General features: G+C 31.8%; 1 protein-coding gene across 1 annotated transcript in view; it reads left to right on the top strand.

The window, feature by feature from the left end:
• LOTGIDRAFT_210692 (hypothetical protein) overlaps positions 1 to 18,402 on the top strand; it is a gene marked incomplete at both ends in the record, with an annotated part of 35,744 nt that overhangs the window by 4,876 nt on the left and 12,466 nt on the right. The gene's annotated exons all lie outside the window — the stretch shown is intronic.

Below are 18,402 nucleotides of genomic sequence, written 5' to 3'. Positions count from 1 at the left end.
GTTGACAATGCTGTTTGTCATTCTGAATTTGTCTACCCATCTTCATTAGCCCACATTGTTCAGAAAAGTAGAAAAAACTCCATTCATTCATATACTCTGGTTTGTCTATATATAGCCTTAAACATTGGCAATGAAATTGAAGCAGATCTTTTTATTCGTGATCCAAGCCCCAAGCCGGTGCTTTGCATTTGAGTTTTTTTAATCACTAACAAGCTAAATAAATAGATATTATTGGATTGATAATGTCATCAATTGATAATAGATTTTATCTCAGTTTTTATGATTAAACAATTATTTGATTAATGAATTAGTAAATTATTAATAAACTTAATCATATCAATAGATACTGTCTATTTCAAATCCTTTGAAACAATTGTAATTAATAGATTACAGCATGGCTTATCTGATATCCTTAGCAAAAAAAATGTTCTATACATTTTGATGTGAGGTACAGTAGTAATGTTACAAAGTCAATACAAAATGGAAAATTTCTCAATGTAGAGAATTTGAAGAAGCTTTCTGTACTTTTTTTTGTATAGATAAATGATTGTTGTAGATTAATAAAAAATCTAATGATTTTGCACTTTGTTTATTCTCTAACAACTGTTTAATAGAATAAGCTATACCAGTATTATAGTTGAGTAGACTTGTATTTCTCTATATGACTCATTCAATGATTCTATGTACACTAGACTGCTGATTGCACAAAATTACATTTAAAGAGAAAGCACTAAGTTTGTACTGTAATATTATACTTAATGTTAGTTATTGTAAATATAGTATCTGTATTCATGCAATATTTTCTCAAAAAATTGAAATTACATAAGAGTAGCTTTGGCCAGCCACTTTATGTGTTATGTTTTGTGCTTAGATGTCATCTATCTATCATTTTATGTTGAGTACTTGTGTTCTTAAAACTTGTAATAACCAAATGATTATTGTACAATAAACTAGATTTGATAAATTCTTGGCTACTAGTGTAAGAGTGAGATGAGAATAGTATTATCAAAAAAGCACTGGCCTAGGCCATGATGTAGGAAACAAAATCAAAGGATGAGATAGTTAGCTTAAACAATAGTTATAAATTGAATTATTAAAGTATGAAATCGTTTTTTTCCTGGGTTTTGGAAATTGTAATCTACTAGTGTTTGTTCATGGCTTATAGCTATCTTTACTTGTGAATTTTCCCTGTGTAATAGGCTGTCTGTTTTAAAAATCTACAATTTTAAATCATAACAGCATTAAGCAGCATTGCTCATCTCTCATTTGTCTGATCAGAATGAGAGAAGAAGAAGATTAAGATAGAGCGATAGATGTAGTACTAGGTATTTACTGTACAGGTGTTATGTGTATTTTAAAACATCAGTAATCACCTGTATTATTGACACAGTATTACAATCTTACTTTCACTTTATTATTGACTCTTCTTCCACCTTTTACACTCACTTCAATCACTTTCTTCTGACTTCCAGAGACATAAGCTATCTTCTTGTGCTGTAGGCTCTCAATCAGTATGATTTCAGGTTGCAGGTGGGATTGTAAGCCCTGAATCAATATTATTTTGGGTAGTGGCTGAGAAAATTCAATCAGGTCCAAAGAAGTAGGACATAAATATCCATTTCAATTTAAATACCTTCTTCTGCAGGACAATTATCAAATATCAGGTATTCAACTTTAAAGAGAAGTCTAGAACAAGGTGTTGGCATCATGTTCATGTCGTTATCTTTGTATGGTGCAGATTACAAATTTATGGGTTTATATCCAACAGTTGGCCTGTTTTCAGTTTCCCCAGCTCCCAACTTATGTGTAAATAATTTATGAGTTCAAAGTGACAACAAGTGCAGTGCATATTTGAACATCTAATATATAAAAAATTGCAAACCTATATGACTCTATATTTGATGACTGGATGACAGGAGATTATGTTAAGTTGTCATGTTTAACAAGACATAAACATAGGGTCAGATTAGTGCAGTTATTATCGTTAATCATGAGGATTTCATATTCACGCTTTCATTTACTTTATATCTAGATTAATCAACTTCTTTATTGTCAACATTGATTACATGCTTGATGTGTTTCCACCATGTTGAATTTTGGGTTCATTTGTACTGCAAATGTTCCCATTTCTCTGAAAATAACTCATGTAGGAAGATTTATATTAGAAAGACCATGGACCCAGCTGAAATATAGGATCAATCCATCCAATCCAATACATTATATATAAGCTTATTTTAATAATAAACTTTTATAAAACACAGCCACATATGTGAGCATGACTAAACAACTAGATCAAAACTAAAGAAGTGAATGGAGGCTGTGAGTTTCCAATGTGCTGTCTAATCTCTTGAGAATTACCATGTACCAGTACCTTCTGTTGAATAGCAACCTATTAGCTCTCAACCATTCTAACCACTATTCTCTTTATAACTATTTGCAAATGTTTTAGTTCAAAAAGACTTATGTCAGTTTTTTAAACCACACTTTTTTTGTTTTCAAAATTACCAACACCTCATAAAAATTTGTAGTTATATCTATATACTCTCAGTAAGAAACATTAGGAGGGAAATGTTCTAGTGTTTTTAAAAGTGAAATTTATCTTACAAAAAACAGTTTTGACTAAAATAAGTGAGTTAAACTGTGTATTATTTTATCATCATATTGTGTCAATTTGACCTTATTTTGATGAAAAAATTAATGTTTAGCTCATCTTGGTTTGAGGTGATATGATTTTGAGGTAATTTCTACCCATACCACAATGTTTTTGATTGTAAAGAAAGTATCCCCTACTTGATGGTGTTGCCCTTTTGGCTTCAGTGATATTATTATTAATCTTAGGGAATAATTGAAATAACTATTCTTCACCAATCTCAGTCATAATAAATCCTCTATAAATACTAAAATATACCTTATTTTGATGAAAACTCTATGTTTAGCTCATCTTGGGTTGAGCTGATATTGTTTTTGAGGTAATTTCTACCCATACCACAATGTTTTTGATTGTATCTCAGTCATAAATACTCTAAAAATTCGAAAATATACTTCAAATATTGAAGTCCTTGAATTTAAATCCAACAAAAATACCTTCTAAGGCAAATCTTTCAAAATAATTTGTTAGAATTGCCATGAGCCTTGAAATCAATGGTTATTCCTGTCCATGAGTTCTAAATGTGATATAGTGATATGATGTATATTAAGAACACCATGACTGTAATACAGGTAAAAACAATTAGATTATTGGATTGAAGCCAGGTAAATCTCATACCTAAAAACAAAACCTTTATCTATAAGCTTATAACATTTCATTTCATTAATATAACATGTATGCATATATTGCTTTCTGATTCTGGATTAAAAATTTTGAAATAGATTGAACCAGTGCTTTTAACAATTTAGAGTTAACTTTGAAATATTTCTTTTATTAGCTGATGGTGCTCAATTCCATCTGTCCCTAACACATGTCAAAACTAAAATCTGGGTCCTGTTTGCATCAATTAGATTTTCTGCAGCTTTTGCTAATGATATGAACTCAATAGAATGTTGTTGTCCTACATTTTCTGTAATTTTTTGGACCATTGAAGACAGGGACTATTAAATGAAGTACTAAAAGAGATAAATCTTATAAGTAGTTAAGACCAATAAGTTGAAGTATTTTCAACTGGGTCAAATCATCAATATCACTTCAACTTTCTAATTTTAACCCTATTACAGCCCATTACATTTATTATACAAACATTATTGTAATGTTTATAGAACAATTACCCCATTATTGGCTGTTAAATGGTTAGAGTGGGGCTCTTGGTAGGTAAATAAGTGGAATTCTAGTGTGTTACCATTAGGTGTTTTCTACACATTAATTACTTATTTTTGGAAAAATAATGCTTAATAAAAATCAGTGGTATTGAAGTGTGTAACTATTACCTGTTTAGGCTATTTATATTATTTATCGAAACATTACTTTAAAAAAAACACAAGACAATTGAAATGTATTTTACTTAAAGGGACAGATTCACTAGTAGTTTACCACCTGTGGTACCGTAGTCTTAGAAACAGGATTTTTTTTTAGCTAATCAATAGTAATAGCGTGCACAGCTCATTATCAAAATTTGAGTCTTCAAATCAAGGTTTGTCCAGGATGATCTACGTTTGAAAGTTAAAATGACGCTTTGTTTTTTCTTTAGAGTCCATTATATAGAAAAGACATCTATTAAAATAGAAAGTGAAATTTTTTGTTTGAAGTATATTTGAAAGAATTTTTATATAGTTCTTGTACTTCTGAATACCTTTATGAATTCAAGACTCAAATCAATCCCAGAATATGGCGAACCATTGCCTTTAAAAGTGTAAAGTCATAAAAAACCATAGTAAAAAGGATTATTTATAGTAAAAAGAGTCTGACACAAAACTGCTTAGAAATTGTATAAATGCAAAATATAAAAGTATATAAGATAGATAAAAGGAACTATTGAAGTGCACTTCACATGAAAGTACAGCTAAGTGATCTTGATTTTTTTGTTAAGTTATATAAAATAATAGTAAGCAGTAAGCAATAATAATCATAACTTTATTGCAAATATTATGCAATATATGGCCATAGCAATGATAAACAACACAATACAAATAATAATCAAACAAAAACTAAACACAATTTAAACATAACAAGCAACGATATTCTGTAGTGATTAACGTATGATTTGTTATAATTATTTTCACAGGTTACCGGTTACATTTATGAAACTTCAAATTGAAAAACTAAATGTTTGACTTGAATAAGGTTGACCCTCAAAACTATTACCAAATGTAATTAATTAGCAGAAAGATAGTCTGGAGATGTGCAACAAAAATCTTGAAATGGACCAATGTGTTAATAATGTTAGGTAATTTTCAAACTGACCAATCAATACAGTTGCATTTAGAAGTTTTATTTTGTAAATATAAACACACACAAAGCTCATGAATAGTATATGAGTACAGGCAACCCCCCTCCCCCATAAAGTTATGTGGATCAAATGAGCCACAGTCCAATCTATTTATTGATAAGAAGGTTCTAGTTTGTGACTACATGTAGCTTTTACCATTGCACATCTCTATTAGAGAATATCAAGGTCTGAATGGAACCTAGACTGTCAGACATTCCTTAATGCCAACTGGTACCAATAGTTGATATGCATTGCTGTCAGCCTGGCAGATATAGGGGTCAGTGTATATTATAACAGGGTGAGTATATCATCAGGTTATCATAAATTATCTTGGTTTTACTAAAGATGTTAACCTGATAGTCATTGACAACTTTTCGCCTAAATATTTAAATTTATAGTATATGAGTATATTTATGAGGGTAGTTTTCTCACCCAAACTTTCATCAGCCTTGCAGTTTGAAAAATCAACAAATTGACATTCTGTTTTGTTGGTTTCTCAATCCAAAAGAAACCTATCAAACTCTATGTGCTTAGGTGGTATTTTTGATATATTTTCCAATATGTACAGTACTGAAGTAATTTGGAGGGCTTGTAAACATTGAATGAAGATTTTTATTTGAATAGGTACAGTACACCTATAGGTATGATTGAAAATCTATTTGGATATATTGTTATTTTATTTCACATAGATGATACAACATGAAAGATAAGACATCCTTTGTAACAGAGCAGTATTGAATGTAAGATTGTCTTTGTAAAGATATAGCTGATATCAGCCCCTTCTAGAGAAATAAAGGACCTAGTGTTATAAGCGGAAATGAGTTATTGCCCTGTTTCTATGTTAAATATATTAATATATCTAATAAGCTGGGTCACTGGTTATTTCTGGTTCACTGAGGACAATCCTAATAATATATTACTACACAGGATACCCTGTTTTCTTTTAATGGACACCTTTCACTTAATATCATGTTTCATATTCTGTTTGCTGTCCTACTCTTTTGAACCTAATTTGGCTGATTAAACTGGGCAATGCCATGTAGTGTGCAATGACAAATTTTCCAGAACAGTGTCATAAGTATACTCTTATTTAATTTCCAACTGAGGGATCTTTAATGTGCACAACCTGTCACAAATGGACCTCAGTTTATTGTACCACGCAAATTTCATTTCAATGCATCCATCCTGCATCCACTTACAGTGGGAAACCATGTTGAAAAATCTAAAGCAACTGACTAAAGGTGCATTTATACAGAGCGCGAACGCGAACGCGAATGCGAACGCGGTTTTTCGTCATGGAATGGTTTCATCATTTTATAGAGGGACCGTTCAAATAGAATGAGAACGCGAACGACCGCCGAGATTGCCCCAAGAGCGAATTTTTTAGAAAGTCGCAGCGGATTTCTTGCTATCAACCAATCAGCTTGTACCACCTCCCTTGCATCATTTCCTAAAATAGAAACTTGTGCACATGGCTTTTCCAATTTGCTTGTAGGGTACAAACAATGGATAAGACAGAAGTTTTGATTTTAGAAGTTGAAAAGAATCCAGATTTGTTTGACAAAGCTGAAAAAACTTACAAAAAGACAGTAAAATAGAAAGATATTTGGAAGGGAATCGGAGAGATGATTCCAAAATGACCATATGACCAAATTTTAACAACAAAAGAGGCGATCCGCATTGAAAGCCGTCGACGGTTTTCCGCATTGTGTTCGCGCTCTATTTGAATGAATGAACTGATGAAAAGTCGCGTTCGCGGTCGCGTTCGCGCCGGTCACGTTCACGTTCGCGCTCTGTATAAACCCACCTTAACTCACTGAGACACCGCGGTTCCATCTTGTTCTTTGGAAGTTGGCAATAAATCGTCCTTTAAAAAGTTATTAAAAGAAAAATTTTAAAAGGATTGATATTTGATTAATACTATTACAGGAAAGTTTGCCTTTAACCAGTATACTATAAATATAAATGAAGGATGGGTTAAGTTAATAGTTTATGGGTTTTAGTTGTCTTGTGAAAGATTTAGGTTAACGAAAACCATATTACTTGAATATTACTCTCTATTGATGTTAGCGTCTTCTTTTGTCTGTCTTAGGTCATGTTCACATTATCAAATTTTAGTCAAAGTCATTGGTAACTAGCTGAATGCTTTAGCTATATAGTCTTTAGCAAACTTAGCTTAGAATTTCATCAATTAGGTCACATTTTTAAAAAAAATTCAATATTGATATTTAAGAACTCTCAGGAATGACAACTTGTTACCTTTCAACCACCCTGACTTCTAAACTTGACTTTTTTATTCAAAAGCTAATTGTTTATTGATATCAAAACAAATTGCACAAAGATATAAACATGTTATTTACCAAAGATGTAACATGTGTCTAACTGAAAATCTTTCCATCATTAATGCCCCCAAGAACACTTCTTTAAACAAACGTTCCAAACTCATCTCAAGTGTAGACATGAGAATAAGTTCTACTTGTCCAACTTCAGTAGGAAAGCAAGCTGAATTATATAGGTCAGTTGTCTGAAGGTCACATAGCGTGAAACTCTGGGTAACAACAACACATTTTCTTAGGTTCTATGTCACTACAATTGTTGTATCGAGCAATATTTTAACAGTGGTATTTTTATATTGCTCTACAATTGTTGTATTGAGCACTATTTTAACAGTGGTATTTTTATATTGCTCTACAATTGTTGTATTGAGCACTATTTTAACAGTGGTATTTCTATATCGCTCTACATTTGTTGTATTGAGCACTATTTTAACAGTGGTATTTCTATATTGCTCTACAATTAATGTATTGAGCACTATTTTAACAGTGGTATTTCTATATCGCTCTACAATTGATGTATTGAGCACTATTTTAACAGTGGTATTTCTATATCGCTCTACAATTGATGTATTGAGCACTATTTTAACAGTGGTATTTCTATATCGCTCTACAATTGTTGTATTGAGCACTATTTTAACAGTGGTATTTCTATATTGCTCTACAATTGTTGTATTGAGCACTATTTTAACAGTGGTATTTCTATATCGCTCTACAATTGTTGTATTGAGCACTATTTTAACAGTGGTATTTCTATATTGCTCTACAATTGTTGTATTGAGCACTATTTTAACAGTGGTATTTCTATATCGCTCTACAATTGTTGTATTGAGCACTATTTTAACAGTGGTATTTCTATATCGCTCTACAATTGTTGTATTGAGCACTATTTTAACAGTGAAAATTTTTTATTATTGTAAACATGTTATTTAAATATAAAGTTTTTAGTGCATTTTATTAGATTATGAGTTGAGTAAGAAATAAACATTATCTAAGATGATTAATATTTTTACAACCTCAGGCCAAAATCACAAATAGATATAGTCAGCACTGAAAATAAGTTAGACATGACAAATTCAGTTAAAAATGTTTAATTGTCAATGAATAACCATTGGCTAACAGACCAAAAGCCTGTTGGGGGGCGCAGACTGGTTTGCCCGAAAATTTAAAAGGGTAGAGATGATTATGAGCACTGAATGTGCAAGTCTGCGAAAACACTACTTTTTCTGCCTGAAAAGATAATATTTTGGGGGAGCACCTGCCCCCATCTCCTACGCCTATGTGAATTCTAATCATAGAATTTGATCTAATTACCTGGATTCTATTCAACACACTTTCATAAAATTTGAAATATTTAATTGAAAATTATTCTCATATCAAAACTTTGAAAAAAAAATTAAATTTACTAAAATTTCAGAGTTTGTTTGAAATTTGAAATCACAATAAAGTTTCATGTTGTCAGTTTTGGCTACTGAATTGATAATAATGACTATTTTGTTGAAAAAATAGGTTAATTTTTAAGGGTATTTTGCTTAATTAGTAACTTTCAGACCGATGTTAATTTGATAAAATTTTACCCCTTTCTTTTAAAAACTTATATGGCTACTGTTGAGGTCAGAGGTTACTTTTTCATGATAAACAATATCTTCATGTTAAGATTATTATTTTTAACATTGTTCTAACATGGCTACTGATGAGGTCAGACACCTATAGACAATATCTGTATGTTTAGATTGTATTCAATATCAGCTACTGATGAGGTCAGACACCTATAGACAATATCTGTATGTTTAGATTGTATTCAATATCAGCTACTGATGAAGTCAGACACCCATTCTATTCTAATAAATGATGCCTCTGTGTTGAGACCCTATTGCAATATGGCTATTTTTGAAGACAGACACCCATTCTATCCTATTAAATGATGCCTCTGTGTTGAGACTATATTTCAATATGGCTATTTATGAAGTCAGACACCCATTCTATCCTAATAAATGATGCCTCTATGTTGAGATTATATTCCAATATGGCTATTTATGAAGACAGACACCCATTCTATCCTAATAAACGATGCCTCTGAGTTGAGACTGTATACTCACAATTGTCTTAAATGTTGATACAGGTGGGGTTTTAAGGGGTTAACCCTTAGTTAAACTAATACCCAGAAATAATCAGTTATTAATAGCCCACAGTTAGACATCTACTTGACAACAAGAGGGTTTACAATGTCCACTTGTGACCTTGAAGAGGTCATTAATTAGCCATCATTTAAGCTGATCTCAACATCAAGATGCCAATCATTATATTTGATTGCACATTGTAGAAAAATTTTTGAGATGTTCTCAAAGTTTTCCTTTCAAATTTTCAAAATGAAAGAAATACCCTCGAAAAGAAATATATCAAAATATGAATGTTACTAATGGAAACAAAGTCTACTATAACATTTCGTTTCATTATCCCAATAAACAACATGGAGTAGGGCACAAAAAATAACCAGATCATGTGAAATCGAGACTGGTGATAAAAGTAGCAAACCATGTGGCCTACAGTTTGAAATAAACCAGATCTAGGTACCAACCAACCAGTCAGCAGTCCAACATAAGTTACCAATTAAAACTGTATTACTACAACTGTTGGACATCAATTTCTTCTCACTGTAGGGAACAGTTATCTTACAGAGATTACAACCAATAATGTCTTGAGGAAACTGTGTGGACTCTCTAGAGTAAAGCTAGGATGACAAGCAGAATCAAAGGGTGACATCAGGTGTACTTAGAGGTTATTGGATGATGAATACCTATTTTGAATAATTATAAATGGTTTATCTATTTTTCCTTCCATGTGTCTTTTTATATGAAACAAATTCTACTCTATCAATTACTGTGACAAGTAGGGCGGGGCTTGCTGACTAGGTTATCAACTAAGCTTCCCTTTCAGAAAGTCCACATAGTTTGATTGAAAAGGATTTTGCAGAGATTTATTTTATGTGCATCGTGGTCATTTATGGTTTCTATTTGCGTCATTCCAATTTTCAGTCAGAAGCCTGTGGTTCCTTTAATAACAGAAATGCTTGCCATATAAGATGCCATTACAGAAAAAAATTTAAAATTTTCAAAAGTGACATCAGAAAATGCTTAATTTTAATAGACCTTTTAATATAAGACAAATAGAAAATTTGAATAGTGCAAATCAATGTTATCATTGTACCATATACTAAGAAAAACATCTTTATAATAACTTTAAAAAATAAAACATTATTTTAAGTGTGTCTATTTAAGTGTGAAGTTTTTGAATGAAGATTTTTATGAATGGAGTTAAATGTCAGTATAAACTAGGGCCTGTAGGGTTGTAGTATTATAATAAAGTTATTACATGATCAGTATGAATAGCTGTATATGGTGAATGTATGAATAAACACACTCCTAAATTGTGAACTGGAATAAATTAAGGCCAAACAAAAGATGTTTTTTTATCTTGTTTAGGCCAAACAGAATATATATGTTGTGTGTTGGTGTGCCTAGCTATGAATGTCTGCTATCACATGAATTTAAAAATGCTAGACTCTTGATAATTAATAATGTTATTTTATTTCTTTATTCTAAGAAAAATTACATTCATAACATGTTATTGATTACAGATTATTCTCATCTTTGGATTTAAAATCAAGAAAAGAGAGTTTTGAAGAAATTAGGTTGTATGTCCTTTGACAAATTTCCCATGGAATAGAACACATGCTAATGACACACATTTCTGATACCAAATCCTAATCAGGACAGCTAATTAATTTTCTCATTACAACACAAACTTGCAGTTTTACATTTGAAAAGTTGAAGTCAAGTCCATCGTCTAGTAAATATGTCGCTTGATTGTCCCTTAAATATAAAGTTGCCTATATATATGTTAATTGATAAGATCTCTTGCAGTGAAATTTGACTAACAATAATTATATATATAATAAATGACCTGTACAAGCTAGATTTATTAATGATTTGGTCTATTAGTTTATGAGTGTATCTGATTTAGATGTGTAGGCTGTTTGCATAGGCACAATACAGTTGTTCACTAACAAAATAAAGAAATAGCCTGGATAGTTGTCAAGCTTGTGTTGTTGTTAAATTTATAGAGTGACAATAATGTCTCTATTTGAATATCAAAAAAAATTGAAAGATGATGAAAAAAGATTTTAAGAATTAAAATGAGAGTGGATTCATTCAATAAATCAAACTTTGTAGATCCCTTGTTCTCACTTTTTTATGACCTGGTGTAGAAGATGCTTATGCTTATCTTGCTTTGATATAAATGGCTGAATAGTTTTGGGGTATTCTCTTCAGTATTTTTCCATGTCTTGCTTAATGCAAATTATATTGTTGAACCTAAAACATGTGTGGTCCTTTAAGCTGATCCGGCTTACCCCATTATTCCCTCTAATTATTCTACATGACCCTTGAACCCTATCTTGCTTTTATCTGCTCTATCTTTAGTTTAAAATAAATCTTATGTCAGGTTACAATCTTTAAGGTGAAAATAGATGAGGTACAGGGTGCGGTCAACAATGTGTGATAATAAATGCAGTAGAAAATAGTAAACGAATCATGTCATGTCATGCCCAGACCAGGATACATGTGTTCATTTCTTCATTTTTCTTCTGTATCGATACAGTACGTTGCACTGGCCATCATACCTTGTTTATTCTTGGCTTTAGTCATCAGATTTTCCTCTGAATCATTTGTTTCCTTGTTTTCGTAATATGTAAAAACATTCTATAATATTTCCTGAATCAAATCTTCAATTTCATTAATATCCTTAGGATTCATGAAAATGTTAGGAAAAGGGATTATCTTACTATACAGTGGAGACCTTAGATCATTCCACGGCTAATGGTTAAGATCATTTCGATAATATGAGGGCAGGATTCGATTTTCACTCCCTATCGGCCTGTCAGATGAAAAATTATTGAACTATAAGCAGGGATTAGTGAGATTAAATCAGTCTCTAATAATCATGGACAATCAGTCTATCAAGCTCTAATCTTCTTACTTTATATTCTTAATCCTTCTATTATTCTGGGCCTGACTGTATCTCAATAGGGACTGAATCTCAACTTGGGGTTGGTTTAGAGGCTTAACTCCACAAGACATCAGGATATCTAGAGTTACTATTAAATGAGAAGCTTGACTACCATGTGATGTTATTTGAATATGATTATTACAAGTAACGCAAGCTGTGTTCAGTATTGTGTAGTCAAAACATTGGTTCCAAAGCCCTTTTGACTATAAAGGGGTGTAGGGAGGTTTTATGGCTTCTATTTTGCAAGTTTCAATTTTCAGTCAGATGTCTGTGGTTCCTGTAAAACTTTTGAAAACATGCTTATCTGTATGTGACATACTACTATCACTAAAGCTGCAAATAATGAGTCTTGCTATAGGTAAATCATAAAGGGCTTAGCTTTAGTGGAATTGCAAGAAAATTGTAAATGTGCAAATCAATGCTACATATCCCTTACACACATATAAAGTTTAGAAAACTCCTTTACGTAAGTAAATTTGAAAAAAGGCCTAAAATGACTCACAAGTCTACCTAGTTTGAATATGTTGTGTCTTGTATCTTTAAGGATGCTGTTATCAATCCACAATGACCTGACATAAAGAAACCATCAATCAAAGTTGTAATATAAATCCTAGATATCATATCAACCTATATTATTTATACCTGACAAGGAAAAGATAGTAGACAATATACAACCTTGTGGTACTCCCTTATAAAAATAAATAAATTAGATATTAATACTGGACATTTTTGGTGATTTGAAATACAACCACTTTAGCTGACCACTGTCGTTTCTGAATCTGATCTTGGAAATAGATTAGAAGCCTTTTTGGACACATTGATCAGAAATTGATTTTTCACAGGGAACTTGTCAAAAATATAGATCATTTCCCAAATCATTCTGAAATTTGTAACGTGAAATGAAAGACAACATTTGAATCAGGAATCACGGTGGTTGTAGGATGAAGTTGCTGACCTTGATACAGTTGAGAGAACCTCATTTGGTGTAAATAGTTTGTAAATTTTTCCCTAATTTGTATTGTATCGTATTGTAACTATTTTTGAATGGTAATGGATTTATATAAGCTTTAAAGCTTGTTTCCAAAACCATATGTTTATCTATATGTATATTGTAATATTTGTAATTCTTGAATAAATATTGTTAAAAAAAAAAAAAAAAAAGTTGCTGATGTCAACGTTCATTTACTTCAATGTTCTAATATTGGTTTACCAAATATTAACTCAGTATTGACTTTAAATCTTAATATTCAATTTTTTGTTACAAAATAGTCCAAAATTGAAACTGATTTCTTCTATTTATTCCCTAACTTTAATTCCTAAACCAGAACAATTAAGACTGTTGAACAAAGCAAATTAGGACTGTTTTGACTATTTTTCAAAATACTATAAGCAATTATACCTTCAGCTCTCTAAACTTTGTGCCCCACATCAATAAAGGAAATGTATACGGCAGAAATACAATCTGACTACATAAACCTATTGAACTGAAAGGGTACGTTTCTCTTGATCCCATATTACCTGACTAAACCTACTCCATGAGGTCAAAGGTTGGCTTTAAGAGGTGTTCAACGTCTTCAGTAATAGTGTTACAAGGACAATGCTCTGTCTGTTTTTAACACAATGAACAATAAGCCAGTAAACAACTCCACTTTAAAATTAAATGCAATTCAGGTGTGATTTGTCACCTTTTTTAGAACAAAACATCTAAAACAGATTTGTATACATGGTAATGGACCACTTGAATCAAAGTATATTCAATTAAGTCCATGTATTACCATCTCATATAATTAATTACCAGGTGTTTTATGTACATTTCAACAAGTTTATAATGTCATATACAAAGCTTGCAATTAATCAGGATTATCATTGTCAAGAAAATTTTGCATAAAATAATCTTTATTTGAACATTATTTTTGATGAAAAATCATAGTTTTTCTTCATTGCATACTTAAATATTGCATTATGATATATGAGTTTTTTGTCCACAGGTGTTCTGGATGTCTTCCACCTCACTGGTGAGAACAAATCAGATTTTTTCTACAAGCTAAGGTTTTTTTTGCATAAGACAAGGTTTTTTTTATCCAGTATCCACAGGTGTTGTGGTTGTCTTCCACAATGTAATTGGGTCATTCAAGACTTTCATTATTTATTGGCAGAAGGAGGTTAAAAAGATAAAAGTACCTCTGCCTTTTTCGTTATTTGATAACCATATATCTATCTGTTCTTTTCTTCTGAAAGTGTAGGGTGATATGGATGGATGAAAGCTGCATAAAGTGGTATAGAAAACATTGAGATAACTATATCTCTCTCAGTTGAATTCAATGATCTCTGGAATCTCCCCACCCCAATCTTTTTAAAAAGGTCTGATGACATGTCTGACCTGTATCTGATCTTCACATTTATGTGCTTCGTGACCTTTGTGCCTCTAAATCATGATCTTTTGGACAGACTAAAATTTGCTAATTAGTATACAACCTGTAATTGATTAATTAGCCATTCTACAATTCTTATCTGAATCATTACATCATGGTAGCTGACCATATCCAGTTGGAAATGATAAGATCAGACTTGATGATAGTTTTATTGGTCTTGCTGAACTACAGAAGACAACTCAAGACTTTGATGTCCAGTGATCACCCCTCTCTAACATCCAGTAGTTGTCATACTGATGAAATATTCTAGTAATTAATTGATAAGACTAATGAGATAATAAGAAACATCTTGAATTATTGAAGAATTAAACTATATTCTTATCTACTGGAATGACATTTTATCTATGAGCCAGTAGCCTTGGTGTTTTATAACTACTCAGCAGATTAGCTTTATAAAAATGAAAAGAAAAGAAGTTCGCTCAGGTATGACCGATTACTAATCACAACATAATGGTTATACTGTATGTTTTTACTGTGTAGGATGTACATTTAAACACTTGATGCCACCCATTGTATCACGAATACAGGTTTTGACATGGTATTATTAACCCGTATTAAACTAAGCCCACAACACTTTGGTTTTAGGCGTGAAAATGAGATTGGTTCTAAGTAAGATCGGTAGAACGGAAATGAGGTCATGTAAACAAAACACAAAATCGCTTCGTTGTGGCCCGTTCGAAGAGATAAAAAGACATCCTTTCCAAGTAAATATTATTCCAAAGTAATGTTTGATTTTCTCTCGGCTTCAATTCATTACCAAAAATCTTTCTTAATTCTGTACCGTCCATATTAATTTAATAATTTAAATGACACGCTGCTTTTGTTTTGTTCACGTTTACAATCTTAGCGTTATACCAAGGGATATGTTCTGATTGGCAGAGATTTTACTAGTGAGACAGAAGGGCCAATTCTGATTGGACAATATTTAGCTTTGAATATGTAATTTTTCTCACTTGCAAAACCACAATCTCAGTCTGGAGGAAGTATGACGAATGGGGGCGTAGTTTTGACACGATAGATGCCACCTTGAAACTGGGTGTGTCAACTCATCATCTGTTTATAGACTCGGTATTGCTAATATTGTCTTTTTAGTGCCTATTGTATTATTATTTTTTTTGTAAATATGGTATGAGAGTCTTGAGCCTTAAATATCTTCACCAAACGCAAAAATTCCTTTTTGGAGAATAAAAATACTATGAAATGTTATGAATAACAGAAAATTTAACAGAACGATTAGACATGTTTGGTTTTTTTTGGAGATTGTGCTTTGGAGCATTATCCACTTTTCAGTTTAGTTCAGTCATTCTGATTAAGATTGTAGGTGGTCTCTAATGATATTATAATTTGTCTGTATTATTATGTAATATGTAATCTTTATTAGTAATTTGAAACTTTGTATTATGTTTCTGAATGTCAATCATAGCATGATACTGATGGTGTAGATTTATTACTGACTACTGATTATATCTTTGTATAATTTTCCACATATATTTTTGAAAATCACTCTTTGGAACACTTGTAATCACTGACTGGTCCATTTAGATGATATATTCGTGAATAATAATTCATGTTGATTTCTATTTACAAGTACTGCTATAGAATACATATTATTATGGTGAATTTACAATCAACTCGTGTCAACAAATTTTCAAAGAAATAACCTTTATTCATCTGCATGTTATGATCAGATTATTTGAACAATAAATTTCTGCTGAGATTCAAATTGCTTCAACATTGAGTTAAATAAAAAACAGTCTTTAATATTCTCTTATTAGCTGAATAAGCAAAGTTAAAATTTTAGTACAATGAGTTGAAACAGTTATATACTTAGTTATAAAAGGAGGTAATACAATAATATGCCTTGTCTTTTGTTATAAGTCTAAATGTTACCCAGGCCCCATGGCCCTTTTTTAGCAGGTTATTTATGTAAAATATCCCTTGACTGTTGAAAATCAAAAAATGGGAAGACTAATAATGCTGTCACTGTCTGAGACAAATTTTCTGCACTCCACACTGCATGGTGATGCCTGTCTTCATTATCCCTATTAAGTGCAGAAGAGTTGGACGTAATACTCATTTCATTCAATTTAATTTTTATCAGAACTAAGATGGCCGTTTAAAGTTTCATATCAACATTAGATCATAATTTATTCACAGATTGGATCAAATGTAACCTGATATACATAACTTGTTTGACACGTGTTATGACAGTAGAGAGAATTGTTAATGAAGGGCGCAGTATGTCATCATGTATCCCCTGATTCCGAGCAGTTGATTAATCTCCAAGATCGGACTGTAGACCTGCGTGCTACAGGTTGTGTATGTTACATGTCATTGAAATCAACATTAATCCTTGTAGTCTTGTAGTCACCCTGATGTAATCAATGACATCTGGACGTAATCAACAATTACACTGTATAATGACGAAATTCGGCGGGGGAAAAGGTGATGGTCGCTTAGGAGGCATATGCAGTAAAGCTTCCCCAATTTATCAAGTCCATGCTGAGAAACTTTCCGAGATCACCACTGCAAGTTTTTTTCTGATGCTATTACTATTGCTTTCGAGAGTCTTTTCCCCTTTTTAACCAATAGCCAGAGTGAAGGTTTATCAAATTACCTGTAAAAACACCTGTTTAAAGTGTAGATGTATTTATCTAGTGGTCTATATCTAGACAATACAGTATTATATAGTACACATAGTTAGGTTATAACCACTTACCCTTCTTCACTGATAAATATTCAAATGGGAGTGAAAGGATAAGACAAGAGAGCTCAATAATTTCAAAAAGAAAAAAATGGAGCCCTGTGTTCTGATTATTTGCTGTTAAGTTTAAGAAAACTTGACAGTTGATTTTGGAAGTTTGGGTTTACATTCACCTTCCAAAACCCTGTCTTCATAAACCCAATAGTCCAGTTACCATTACATTTCAGTTCTGGCTGTAATGGCCGCCCAGTGGTAGTAAAAACTTTACCATCAACATCAATGCCCACTATAAACATGTCAGCATCTATTAATTGATAACTTACATAACCTATATACAGACTTTTCAGAATTATACTCTGATTATTACTATCAGTAGTGGAACCCCATCTACAGTTCCGTGTTAAAGTGATAACACATTTTGTGCCAATCTCCTTCCTCTGACAGTGGGTACCCACCTTAAATTCTACCTAATTTAACTAAGCATTATTATGAAGTGGTATTCATCATTTGATTTAAGACAACTAACAATTGATGTTTTTCATGTTTCATTCAGTGAAAAACCACCTTATTCTCTACCTGTTTCAGTATTTTTATAATGTGTGTTAAAAAATGGCTCCAGTTTTAAGTTGGTCTGTTTATTTTCAACTCTATGTACACTATTCTGTATTTACCAATGACTTTTTAACCAATAGTTTGTTGACTTGCCATTTGTCTGGTAATTACCATTCACCTGACACTTGTTTAACTTTCAGACGTGATAAGGGGAAAATTAGGTCATTTAGCGTTAATGTGAGGTCCTAATTAGCCATCTTGTTAACAATTTGGTACTAAATAAAATCACTTGAGCTCGTCTAAGACTAAATGTTTAGTAAAATTTTGGTTGTAAGGTCTTATTTCTGATCCACCCTTTTACTGGGTATTTTAACTCATATGCGATCTCCAGACAA

This window comes from Lottia gigantea, assembly GCF_000327385.1.
Source record: "Lottia gigantea unplaced genomic scaffold LOTGIsca_6, whole genome shotgun sequence".
Taxonomy (NCBI): Eukaryota; Metazoa; Mollusca; class Gastropoda; family Lottiidae; genus Lottia; species Lottia gigantea.
This window is presented reverse-complemented; position numbering and strand designations above follow the sequence as displayed.